A 14,610-nucleotide genomic window follows, 5' to 3' on the forward strand; every position below is an offset into this window, starting at 1 on the left:
CCATCAAACAAAATGGGGGCGCTAGAGAGCTAATTTCTTATCTAGGCCTAACCGCCATATCAATTTTTACTATACTTGGTAGATATGTAGAACAGGACGCCTCAAGGTGACTGGAGAAATTTAATTCTAATTGGCAACTGGGTGGCGCTATAACAACAGAAAAATGCTTAAAAATGGCTGCACATAGGCATTGAGGATTGGCATAGGTAGAAGGTGACAAAGCTACCAATGGGTATGGACTAGTATGTATTATTTTAAGATGCTCAAACAAACAACCAGCGCAATACACACAGCATTATGTGTGTCAACACTGGCTGAAGTAGAAATCTGGGTGTCTCTCCATATCTCCTCGCTTCACTAGTTTCCCAACCCATGCAGCTCTACAGCTGTGCTCAACATCACCCATCCAACCAAAGAGAAACTCAGGGTGACTCCGACCACCTGTGCTGACGGACCGCTAAGACCAAACTGGACAGTAATAACCATTACAGGAAGGAAATCTGGAAGCAGCCTCAGGGGCAACTGGCAGTAGAGGAATAGAGCATGTTTTAGTTTAAACATGTCTGCAAGGTAACACAGAGGGCATCTTGACTTGTCCTTAAAGGGAATTAAAACCACTATGGTTAGTTGCCTTAGTGTTTTTGTTCCCTAAACAATATAACAAGGAGGATAATTACTGCAGTTGTGTCCTTTCAATGTTATTGCTGACTATGATTAAACTTGGAGACTTCATACTTGGCCTTGAACAATCAAACATGAAGATCTTCTTACGAACTTTTCTGGACCCTTAAATGTATTTTTGTAGTTTGTAGTTTTTGTTTGTTTTATTAAAAGATGGAGGGTTGTAGGTGTTACTGACAGACAAAATTCACATTAATTTAAGAATACCCAGCAACCAGAAATCCTCCATGTGAGGAATCTAGTGTCTTTAATACATGCAGCATGAAGAGAAGACCCAAGTGTTCTCTGTCAGCCCTCATAATGTACAGACTTTTATAACATACTGAAACTCTGACCCCAATTTACAACCAACAGCTGCATTCATAAAAGAGATTGCCCTCCATAAAACAGATTCACCAATACAGGAAACTTCCCCCCAACAGACAGAAGGACATGCCTCCAAGATATTGGAAATATGCCCCCGATATAGATTCCTGTATAATTGCCACACCTTCCAATATTTTGGGAGGACAGAATGGTCCCTACCAATATGTGAGTGAACTAATTTGCATTTGCCTCATTCTGACAGTAGTGTGCACAAATACACGGACAAAATGCTTCTCATATAAGCCCCTTTTACACTGCCAGATTTTCTCTGAATGTTGGGCCTTTTTTTTTTGGCAAGCTGCGAAAGTTAAGACACAGAGCCGGATTGGCGAGTTGATCCGAGTTGCCCAATTTTCTGCCTTGTAGGGTAGACATATTGGCAGAACCTTTTTGGTTTAAAAAGAACGAGGCGCCCTTCTGCCACGGGAGGGGCTGTTGATGACTTGTGGGAGAAGCTGTTGATGACGCTGCATGTGCGACCCACTGGCAGTGGACTAACAGGAAACAGCTGATAGCAGGAATAAGCAGCTAGTAGCAAGAGGGAAACGCAAACCTGACAGACACTGTAAAGATGAGCAACTGGGGAGACAAGGAATTGCGCGCCCTCCTTGCCCTCGCAAACAAAGAGGCCATTAACCGCCAAATGACGGGGGCGGTGAAGGATGGGCCAACTTACGAGAGAATCGCCAAAGGACTGACCAGCTGCAGCTTCCCTCCCATGTTTTGTTACTTGCTCACACCCACCATTGCCCCGAAAAAGGCACATTCTGTATGTAAGTAGGCAGGCGGCATTTCGCTGCACTCCCCGATTTTGTTTTTATACTGCAATGCTGAAAGAAGACTGATTGGGCTTTCCTGCAAATTTGCACAATTCCTATTTAAAAAGGGCTATTGATTCAGTAAGGGAAATTGCATTTTATCTTTTAATATAGGACAACTAGTATTATGACTGATCAAAAGTGTTTTCAGGTAGTGTTAGTATTCCACCTCTAATGAAGAGCAGCGCACAGCTGCTCGAACATAGTCTCCTCCAGAGAGAGTCCCAAATCGGGGTCTGAAGGGGGAACTACCATGTCAGCGGAGCAATAACGTCAGGCACACTATAGGCCAAGTAGATTTTTTCTCTTGAAACATTATGACTTTGTTCTTATTAAATTACAAGTTTATTTTCATAATACTGCAACTTTTCCCTAACACTTTACTTGAAGGTATCTACATAACTATGACATGACACTGTCATGAACCTGTCATAAACATTATGTACATGTCATATACGTTTATGACTGCTGTCATTAAGTGTCATTTGGTTTTTGTAATGACAAGTTGACATTGTTTGGGTTGTCTTGATTATGACAACTTGACATTAATCAAAGTGACATTACCAGAAGTTGTCTTTGTCATGACAAGTTGACATTAAATTTGTTTGGGATGTCCTTACTATGACAACTTGACATTAACCAGGATGACATTACCAGAAGATGTTTTTGTCATAACAACTTGACATTAACAAGAAATGCACCTCTTTTTGTGTTTATGACAAGTTGACATAATGATTATCATTGTTACGACAAACTGGTAATGTCAAGTTGTCATAATAAGGACATCCCAGACAAATTTAATGTCAACTTGTCATGACAAAGACATCTTCTGGTAATGTCACTTTGATTAATGTCAAGTTGTCATAATCAAGACAACCCAAACAACCCACAGGTGTGTTAACTCAACAGGGACAACATTAGAGGAGAAAAGTTGATTTAGAGCAGTGGTTCCCAACTGGTGGATCATGGTCCAAAAGTGGGTCACGGGTCCATTCTGGATGGACCACAAGTGATTCGCAGACGTGTCAAGTTTGTAAAAAACACACTTTATTTTGAAGTGCAGTGAATTTCTGGCACAGAGGTTTTATTTTGAAGTGCCGTTTCCTGCTGTAGAGTGAGTGACTGATGGACAGCTACTTGACAGAGACAGCAAACTAGCTTGATGACATGGCCAAACTCAAGTATGATGCTGAATGTATTAAACTGTGTGGACCTTGAACTAATGACTAAGGATAAATCTGGACCCCGTGGCTGCACCAGTCGGGAACCACTGATCTATAGGAGCATAAATATTTGGAAGGTATACAGAATGTCTTGGAGACTTACTGAGTGGGTTACTCTGAGTCATCACCTGAATTTTGTGTTTTTCTTTATATAAATAAAAACATTTCTACAATAAATTGATGCATAAAACTTGAACAGAGTGCAGGAAATGAAGTGTTTGACGCTCAGAATTTGGAATGAGTATTTGATTGTTCACTGTCCTTTGTAAAATCATCCAATATTGATGCAGAGACGGAGTGTAGATAAATCCGAACACTGTAGACTTTGTATTAACTTAAAAAAAAAAAGAATTAAATGAAAGTATTCAGCTATTTCACTGCAGCAAAAAAGATGTCACTTTTTTATTGTCGGAGGCTGTGTGTGTGTCCGAGACTGTAACAATGCGGACAAACACACACACACACACACACACACACACACACACACACACACACACAGTTTCAACACAATACTGTGATGGTCAATACAGCAAACCATTACAAACATGTTAGTCTCCTTTGTCCATCAAAGCTTCCCTCCTCCTCAGCAGCCCTCCCTCTCTGCTCACTACTCTGATCCTCCCACACACAGCTGCTGCTCTTGGTCCTTCTGTCTCCCTTTTTTTTTTTTAAACTGTGGCTCCTTTTTGCTCCTTTTCATGACTTGAAACACAGTCTTTTTTTTGTTATACTGCACATTTAGTCCTTTATATACGGCAGGATTGTTTTGTGTGTGTGGCCTTTATTCCAAAAAGCAACAATAAAATATGGCTACTTAAACAAATTTTGGTTAAAGTGGCAGTCCTTGCCGCCCCTGTGAAGCTCTATGGAAAATAACCCTGATGCTGCAACAAAAATATGGGTTCATTGATTCTCACTCTGAGGTCACAAAACTAAACATAGCACCCTCCACTGTAAAGTGTTATGACTTATCTCTGTGGCTGGCAACTTTAATTATAATCCATTTTAAGTTTAATCTAATTCAAATGAAGTTTGGTGGGGGGGTGACGACATTAAGGCTCAGTGACTCTGCCATATTAATTTTGGGAGGCGACCCACACGCTACACAGTGCTGGTGTAGAAAGCAGACAGGCATGCTGATCTCACGTACTGGTGACTGTGAACAGCCTTGTTTTGTGTTCAGACATTTAAATGCGTGCTGATAAAATGCACAACATTAGCTGTTCACGGAGCAGAACGAGAAGTTCCATATGATGAAATCACATGCTACACATTGAGGTTGTCCAGGCTATACAGTGTGTACTTGATCCAATGACTGTGCCTTTCTACTGCTGACAGAAACAGGATATATGCAGCGTTACTAGTAGTGAATATCAAACGTGTGTGCACACACACAATTAGTGAATGGCTGTGAGTTGCTCAGCTTGGAGCCCCCGGCTAAAGAGAACATCAAGAACTGGATGCTGTTCTGCTTCTACTCATGACAGGAATAATATGGATATGTTATGGAAAATGTTAAAACAGGGGATATGGGAATGCATGCATTCCCAAGTGGATCAACAAATGCATACATTCACAAAGGGAACATCAAGTTATCAGTAAATATGGACAGAAATATGTTAATAGGTTCATCCGAGAGAACAAAAAACACTACAGGGCCATGATGAAATTGGCTAACAGCAGCAGTCAATGCCGAGCAGCTTCTGTGTGGTTGAAATGCATGAATTTTAATATGTGCTAAACTTGGGGGGAGATTTGTGGTAGTGGGAGCTGATCAATGAGGCTGAGACAGACCAGAAAATTGCCAGGTGCGCTTTTAGATCCATACAATATCTTTAGCGTGAGGGACTTCCACTGCGAGGGCACTGACATTCGGATGGAGTTTTATGGCAGCTAATGAAGAAGCGGACAACGAGCGGACAGAACAGAACAGAACAGAATGATTTGCCCCAAGGACGTGAGTGGGATGTCAGCAAAGCATCAAGTAAATGTCTGATACAATTTTAATTGAAATGTTTTAAATGTAGGCACATGCAGTTCAGAGAGAAGTTGTGTTCGAGGTGAGAGAGCCATATTCTTCGGACTAACGGCGGATGGAACCACTGATGTAAGTAGGGCTGCAACTAATGATTATGTTCATTGTCGACTAATCTGTCAATTATTTCTTCGATTAGTCGACTAATGATTTTATCAAAAAATGTGTTAAAATGTTGAAAAATGTCGGTCTGTCTCTCCCAAACCCCAAAATTATGTCATCTAATGTCTTGTTTCATACTCACACCAAAGGGTTTTAGTTCAGCGTCATGGGAGAGTGTGTAAAGCTGCCAATATTTGAACGTAAGAAGCTGCAGTAAGAGTATTTTGGGGTACTTTTACAGTACTTTTCTATGTAAAATGACTCAAACCGATTAGTCGACTACTAAAATAGTCACCGATTATTTTTATAGTCGATTAGTCATCAATTAGTCGACTAATCGGTGCAGCCCTAGATGTAAGTACATCTGAGCAGTTTTCATGTAGACCTTGTTAGCACATACACATACATAGCCATGCGTGCACATTTACACATGAAGGACCCCTCATTAAAAATAAAGGTACATCTAAAACATTTGAATATCATGAAAAAGTTCATTTTTTTCCCTTAATTGAATTCAAAAAGTGAAATATTTCAAGCCTTTCTTACTTTAATTTTGATGATTACGATTTACAGCTCATGAAAATCAAAAATCCAGTATCTCCAAATATCAGAATAGTACATAAGACCAATCAAAAAAAAATTTATGTCGACCTTCTGAAAAGTAGGTGTATTTATGCACTCAATACTTGGTAAGAGATCCTTTTGCATGAATTACTGCATCAATGCAGCGTGGCATGGTGGCAATCAGCCTGTGGCACAGCTGAGGTGTTATGGAAGCCCAGGTCGCTTTGATAGCAGCCTTCAGCTCATCTGTATTGTTGGGTCTGGTGTCTCTCATCTTCCTCTTGACAATACCCCATAGATTCACAATGGGGTTCAGGTCAGGTCAGGCGAGTTCAAGCACAGTAACACCATGGTCAGCAAACCAGTTACTAGTAGTTCTGGCACTGTGGGCAGGTGCCAAGTCCTGCTGGAAAAGGAAATCAACATGAAGTGCTCTAAAATCTCCTGGTAGACTGTTGTGTTGACTTTGGACTTGATAAAACCCAGTGGACCAACACCAGCAGATAACATGGCACCCTAAATCATCACCGGACTTTAAGCAACTTGGATTCTGTGCCTCAACGCTGTTCCTCCAGACTCTTTGGACCACTGAGACCACTGTGAACAGTCAGCCCTTTCAGTAATGACCTTCTGTGGGTTACCCTCCTTGTGGAGAGTGTTAATGAGTGTCTTCTGGACAACTTTTAGGTCAGCAGTCTTCCCCATGACGTGGTTGTGTAAACTGAACCAGACTGGGAGATTAAAGGCTCAGGAAACATTTGCGGATGTTTTGAGTTAATTAGCTGATTAGAGCTCTTCTCAGGACTGTGTGAGTCCAGAATATTTACATTTTTCACTGTCTGAAATAACTGTCAAGAAATATTGAACTTTTTTATGATATGAAATGTTTTGAGATGCACCTGTATGTTCCAGTGCACTTGGCCCACAGCTCATGCTTGCATATTTTTGCACCAGGACCAGTTACTCATCTACAGACTTCCCATTTTTGCATATTTTACTCCTGATAACAGATACTCACCTTTAATAACACAGAATAATTAATGTTGCGCAGGTATTTAGATGAAGGCCACTACTTTTAAGCGAGTAGATCTCATTTTTAGAGCACAATCCTGCACCAAAGGCTGCAGTTTCTCACCGTGTCAGGTAGACAGTCTAAAGTAAAAGGAAAAGAGGTTCGTCTTCCTGCTCTGATCCTGCTGTAAGTCAGCGCTCCTGCCGCGGCTCATGGCATATTTATTCTGCTCTCCCTCTCTCCGGGTCGGGAGAGGACAGGTCAGGACACTACACGCTACCCGAGTGTGAAGTGTTTGAATGCAGGTGATGAATGGATCACTCTCTTCCAGGGACTCCAGGTTCAAAACAGGAAGACAGATAACCAGAGGAATGGACAGTGTCGAGGAGGGATAATGCGGGCTCACTGGACCAGATTTTCTCCATTTGAAAAATCTGGAGCATATTTTTACAAAACACCTGCTGCTGTTTATCTTTTAGTGTCACATAAGTTAAAAACACCGATCAACAACAGGAAATGATGAATGTAAATCAGATGCAGAGCAATTATATAAGTATTTGCCTCGCGATGAAAAAATATAAAGTGCCGTCCTCCTCCTCAAAATGCTCACCCTGTTAAATCTCTCAGGGGTGTGATGAAATTCAGTGTGACTATCACAGCAGCATGACATTTCTCTGTGACTTCATGCATTAAAACATGAGTGAGTGATCAAAGGTGACAACATGATGCAGCCAGAGGTGGGTGATGGAGCGAAACGCAGGAAATCCAAAGCTTTTATCTTTTATTTAGCTCACAGTTTTTTCACTATTTTGGACTATTTCTGTCCCTGAATACATAAACACTTATTTTGTTTCACCCTCAAACACACAGCGTACCCTAATGGACTTATCTGGGTTAATTTGAATATTCAGTTTTATAGTGAGCGTCCAATAAAACCTGAGTGTGCTGTTTTTAACCTTTAACCAAACCTCCCAAACTCTATTCAATACTATAATTGCTTTGGTCCATTAAAGCTAAAAAAGGCAAAGTCAGCAAATGGAAAACTAACGCTATGGTCTGTGTCTTTCTGTGTTATTCTCCACTGACAGACTTTACAATGTTTGTGTGCACTTCTGTGGCTACTCCTCTCGTTCATTACCTCACCCTCTATCACTTTTTCCTCTCCTCTGCCTCCTTCCTGCCTCCCTGTACAGTTCAGGCTGGGATAGAGAAATTTATTTCTCACACAGTGTCATCCATCGCATGGTCCCGTTTGATTGATTGGCCGCAAAAAAGCCTAACAGAAAATTGAGAGTCAGCGGAGTGATCTGTCACGTCAGAGTCCGAGAGTGATGCTGTGGGAGGACGGGCCGCATCTGTTCGCGCTCGCATTAAACTTCTATCTGATTCATAAAAAAATATGCACAAAGTCAAAAAACAAACGACCATTGTCTCGTCGAAACACAAACTGTGAGGATGAGGCTCCTTTGCTTCTGCATTTCACAAAAGAACAATGAAGATAAAACACTTGCATAATCCAAAACTCAGGTAGGAGTTGGGAGGCAGCAAGGAGACAAGGAGTAATGTTTTCAAGTCTCTTTGTTGTTCAAGTGAGGAGCTGTCACAGGCTGCGTTTCTAGTAAAAAATGATAAGGAGGAAAAGAGTCATGGTGCACATGCATAAATCTACTTTACAGGACTGTACCTGATTATCAGTGGGGCATGTTGGGCTGATGCACAGACCATGTGCCTTCTAAAACTCTGCTAAGCTTTAATGAATGAGTGCTGTAATACCAAAACTTGTATGAGTATATCCTGGGAGCTGATCAGATGTAAAACAATTCAGAAATAAAATCTGTGATAAAACTCACAGTTGTTTGAGTCCTGTGTGCGTCTTGTCCTAGATAATACAGCTGGTGTCTGGGGGTTTCAGGAACATTCAATGCTCACACTTACAAAGTGCGACATGAGTGTGTGAGAACAGTGCTCTCTGCTAAATTACTGCTATTCCTGTTACCTTGGTAATGATCATCAAACATGTTTTAGGGAGGAGTTTGCAAAAAAATGTAAAACACTTTGCGTGTTACTGGCATTTATCCTGCATAACATAGACCGGCTGCAGTCCATGACGGAGGAACCAAAAATAAAAGTAACTCTTGCTAAAGTGTGGCTGAGGACAAACTGCGGGAAGTTTTAATGGCATCATTTAGATACGGCTGAAAATAACTCCAGAACTCCATTATGGTTGTGTATAATTACCCTTCTGTTATTTATAATTATTGATGTTGACCTCCTATTAAAATGTTAACTGTGTTATGCACTGAGAGACCAATAAAAGCTGCAGTAAAACAAGACTTATCATCTACAGCCATGCTGACGGCTCTGTGAAGCTGCACATGGACGTAGCGATGCTTTGAGCTAAATGCTAACATCCTCACATGCTGACTTGTAGCAGGTATTCTTTGTATCATGTTCACCATCTAAGTTTAGCATGTTAGCATACTAGCATTTGCAAATTCGCACTAAATATGAAGTTCTGTTAGGTGAAAGTAGTGGACGAATTGAAATTTTGCAAGACTCAAAGTTAAAGGTCCAGCGTGTAGAATTTAGGGGGATTATTGGAAGAAATGGAGTATGATATTATAAGTATGTTTTCTTTAGTGAATAATCACATGAAAACAAGAACCATAATTAGTGTTTTCATTACCTTAGAATAAGTTGTTTATATCGACATGGGGATCGAGTCCTTGTTCACAGAGTATGCCATGTTGCACTGCCATGTTTCTACAGTAGCCCAGAATGGACAAACACTGGCTCTCTTGCAGTAATGCTGGCATCACCTTAAGTTATTAAGGGAAGCAGGTTCAGTTATCCTCGCCTCACAAACCATTTACATATTTAAGTTTCGGCTGTGCCTAAAGCCTAGTTTACATTTCACAATTTTCACCGAGATTTTGACGTCGCAGAGGATCTTGAGAGCCACCTTGGGTCGGAGGTGAGTCGGCAGATAGTCTGCCACGATGAGTCCTCATGTGTGAGCAAGCCTACGAGCAAGTCGCCCCTTCGTCTGTGACTGGGACTGGATATCTGTCATTCTAGAAAACTGGACACGACTGACAAAGAGCATCAGCCAATGAGAGGCGGGATATGTTCCATGTCAGTACGCAGGAGGACGGAAGAAATGTGAGGAGGACAAGCCGCAGGGTTGCCACTTGCCAGGTCCGCTTATTAGCTGCGGCTTGTTTCCAAAGTGAAGTTGCTTATTTGGGCTTGCTCTCTAAACGTCACCTTTCTTTATATAAATCCGTCTAATAAGTTATTTAAACGCATGATGGTATGTCGGACTGCAGTTGCTTCTTTTGGGCTTGTTCCCATAGCCCTGGATGCTTGTTCTCGCAAGATCTGGCAACACTAACAAGCCGGCCGGCAAGCAACAACAACAATGGCGGCGTCCACAGGATCACGGGGAGCGCGTTGTGTTTGGACCCAGGATAATAAAGAATATCCCTGCCTTTACGATGTGTCGTCTCCATGTTCGGTGACATCACCGCATTATCTGGGTCTCTGAAAAACACAGATTTTAACGTGACACTGCTTTGTTCAGGGTTTTTATTGGTTTTAATCACCTGGTCTGTGGGTTTTGGAGACCTCTACAGATAATTTGGCCCCCAGTGAAGACCTCCTGAACATCTGGATCTTAAGTTTTCAAAGAATAAAGGTGAGCACACATTAGCAGGTGCTGGGCTAGCTGATTGTGCAATGAGCTGCACAGTGTCCGAGAAACACTGATTTGTAACGTGAAACTGCTTGAATTCAGGGTTTTTATTGGTTTTAATCACCTGGTCTGTGTGTTTTGGAGAAGTAGAGACCTCTGTGGATAATTCAGCTCCCTGTAAATACCTCCCGAACAATGAACACTGAAGGAAGCGGGAGAAGTTTTAGCTGGCTGCAATCTGCAATCCTCACCACTAGATGCCACTAACTCCTACCCTTGTTTGTTTAAGGGATCATCAGAGTTAGTACATTTCATCTCGGGGGTGGACCATGAATGCTTGTAACAAATTTCATGACTATCCATCCAGTAGTAGTTGGGAAATTGTCTCCCCTAAAGCTAAAAGTCACCTTTTAGTCTGCAGAGAAACAGACTATGACCACTGGTTTCAGCATCTCTCTGTAGGACAATTTCTTTAAAGACCAACATTCATCCAGATCTGTGAGACAGACCCCACTGCTCTTGCAATTAAACCCGGATTGCTAAGCTGAGGCACTGATCAGTGAGGTGTAGGTCAAAGATAGCACAGCACGCAGTCTAGAGGTGTAATTTCAGAAAAAGCCAAGAAATGGCAAAGAGCGAAGCAAAGGAGATATTTTGCAGCTAAAGGTGAGAAAACTGATTACACCCCTGAGGGAATGAAAAACAGACTTATTATTAGGCCATCTCTGAAGCGTGGGTGAATATGTCATTCATTTTGAGAAACCACATTTCAGACGATGTTATTAGAGAGAACAGATTATGTATTTCGGGCACTTTCTTTAATGAGGCCCACCTACATTTTGGATCTTGAACCAAATCTTATCTTCTATAAAACAAAATCCTGGGTCCTCATGCAGTGTCACGATATGTTATTTAGCATGATGCAGTTTATATCAATCCATTCCTGTTCTAAAACTGAATTACTACACTTTAAGAATCAAACGGCTGCTGTCCCTCCCAACAAAAACCTGCCTTTGAGCCACTGACAGATGTAAATCCTGAATGCAATTAATGCTTAACTTGCCATTAACAATGAGTGAGCGATCAAAGGTGACATGTCAGAATTGGGTGACTAAGCATGTGTGTACTTTACAGCTAAAAGCCTTTCTTTTTTTTTTGCTTTCTTTTTTGATGTATTTTCTTAAGTCCCACGTCCTTGCCTAAACAACCAACAATACCCTTGGTTATCCAAACACGTACTGGGTCCAGAATATTCTCACTAAACATCAAATTCTACCAAAAATGTTCAGGAGAAATATAGATGACTGCTTCGTGTTGACAATTACTGTCATTCTTTTTATTTCTAATGCATCTCGTATAATTTTAAAGGTCCAGTGTGTGGGATTTAGTGGCATCTACTGGTGAGGTTACAGATTGCAACCGCGAGAAACTTCTCCTGTGTGCCAAGCGTGTAAGTAAGCTATGGTAGCCAGTGCAAAAACGTAAAAATTCAAAACCACAAATGGCCCTATCTTGTCCATTCAGGGCTACTCTATAAAAACATGGCAGACTCCCTATCTAGATATATACAGCTTATTCTAACATGATAAAAACACAATGATTCTTATTTTCAGGTGATTATAAACTAATGAAAAGGGTCTATTCTGCCAATAGTTCTGCCCTATATCCTACACACTGGACCTTTAAAAGCCAGTTACCGTAAAACTTCGACTGATAGCCCAGGCTTATTATATATTATTTGCTTAAACCACTGAGTTAAACAGGCTTATATTTGGGGCAGGCGTTTATATGGTACAGACCTTTAATTCCTTTCACACAAAACTGTTGCTCAGCAAAGATGGGAAACACGATCAAATTGTTTATTTGAAGTATGAATATTACCTGTTTAAAAATTAGGTTGCGAATAACATATCAATTATACCTAATGTTAAGACACTTGTTTTACGGCACCCAGGACGACAACCAGTATACCGACACAACACCACTTTATCTTGTTAAAACGATATTCGTAACTTTGATTAATTTTCATGAAAAACACTTTTGATTCTTTTGGTTGGTTGACCTTTACGGACCTATGGTATTCACATAACTTACCAGGTGCTCAAGGAATGGACATATATTCTGACTTTATCACCGCTTCAGAGGAAGGGAGTTGTTTTTTCATCATGCTGGTAAATCTGACTGACTTGCGGTCTTCTCTAGTGCTCATGGTTTCAGTAAAATAAAATCAACCGAGCTAACAATGTGTAGCATCACCATATTGACAAAAGTTTAAACATTTATATTTGTATGTGCGATCTAAACAGCTAACTAATGCTAGCTCAAGTGGGCAGTCAACAATTTGGTTTTATACATCCAAAGAACTTGAAAATGAACTGCTTGGCAACCAGACCAGGCATCTAATTGAGCATAAAACTGGGACTAGGCTTTTAATTGACGTTTGCTGCTTCTGGACTCAAAATGTTGCATGTCCTTCACTAACTGCTGTGACACATGGCAACATGTAAAGAACTGAAATGCAAATTGATGCTGCAAGCTTATAGATTTTTGGCAAATTCTGTAGATCAGTGTTGATAACGACTGAAAGCACCATGATTAAAAATTATAAATAGCAACGTGATGGTGACAGAAATAAGCTCTGTAGTTAGAGTGATAAAATCTGATCACAGGATGTGAAAGAGTCGGCCCCTCCATGTCAGCTCAAATAACAATTATAATTTTGACACGGTGTTTCAAGATTTCTATCTCTGCTAAATCTATCCCAGCGTGCACTGAACAGAAGAGAAGGAGAGCCTAAAAATGGCTCATTAACAACCACAACAGCAAATGTGCACAGCTGTGTAGTTTTCCTGTCGACAGCCAAACCCAAATCAGGAGCATTAACTTTTTGTGGTCATGTGAAGATGAGTCGACACATCTGTCATGCTGAGTCCAGAAAGCAGTAAGTGGAGAAGACGGAGGACTGAAGTCCAGCAAGTGTGTCGTTCTCACAATCAAAAGAGGGAGTCAAAGTACGGAAATCTTCAAGAGTTTGTGCTACAGCAGAAGTGATAGTTTTTAAATTTGTGATAAAATCAACACTACAGGAATGCGGAAAAACATTTTGCTTTAATAAGTCGCCTGCTGAGACCAAATTGAGCTTTTAACAATCTTTCAGCAGAGTGAAATTGCTAGTTTATAGCATCTACTCCAAGAAAATCCTCTGGTTTATTTCAAGCAGCAAAATGATTGGGACAAATTATATTATGTAAATGTACTCTTCCAACTAATTTTCAAGAACACAAAACACAAAGCAAATCCTCCATTCATTCACAGAACTGGCAACAATACCAACCAGTCTCTCAGCAAAAAGAACAATTATATAAAATGCAGCACCAGCACCAGCGGATAACATGTGAAGTATCTTTGAACTTTTCATTTGTGAATAGCTAATCAAGGCTGTATTTCCCTTCCATCAAACCCGTGAGCAAGACACTTAAAGACTCCGTCTACCAGGCTGAGAATGCAGTGGTTCACTGCTCGCATTGGTTCTGAAGTTTCAAGTCTATCACAGCTGGTCAGGTATGAAAGTTCAGTCAGGAAGACAACACCTTTCATGCTCAGGCTGTAAGTTTCTTTCACTCCTTGCACGTATGCTCAATCATTATCTCTAGGTGTCATCGTCTGGGTAGGTCAGTTGAGTCATCAGCTGATTCACAATCATCCAGTAGCACAGCAACACACCTTCTCTGTCAGCCTATCATCTTACTGCTCCTCATTTTAAATATGGTTCTCTCCCTGCTGTACTTCTGCCCAGTCTTTACAGATTCATCAGCCTCCTCTGCCTCAGCACTCATCAGCCTCAGAGTCATCAGCCACCACCAGTGTCTGGACTCCATGGGGGGGATTTATCCTGCTGCTGCTCAGATGTCCCTCAATCACAAAATATCTCCCTCTGGTGTCCAAGCGTCAAAGACTTAACACAACTCATCTGTTAATCTGTACACTCATATTACATAATAAATATCATCTTTCTTCATTCTTCTGTCTCTCCTGATTGAAATATTTGCGCGTATCATTAACGCCACCTCTCTCAGCAACTCCTCGCAAAAGCTGACATTGTTTTATCAAAGATA

General features: G+C 40.9%; 1 protein-coding gene across 2 annotated transcripts in view; it reads right to left on the bottom strand.

Annotated features, from left to right (window-relative positions):
* The window catches only part of sphkap (SPHK1 interactor, AKAP domain containing), a 158,876-nt gene that overhangs the window by 20,810 nt on the left and 123,456 nt on the right, over nucleotides 1-14,610 (bottom strand). The window lies entirely within an intron of this gene.

Source organism: Epinephelus moara, chromosome 2 (assembly GCF_006386435.1).
Source record: "Epinephelus moara isolate mb chromosome 2, YSFRI_EMoa_1.0, whole genome shotgun sequence".
NCBI lineage: Eukaryota > Metazoa > Chordata > Actinopteri > Perciformes > Serranidae > Epinephelus > Epinephelus moara.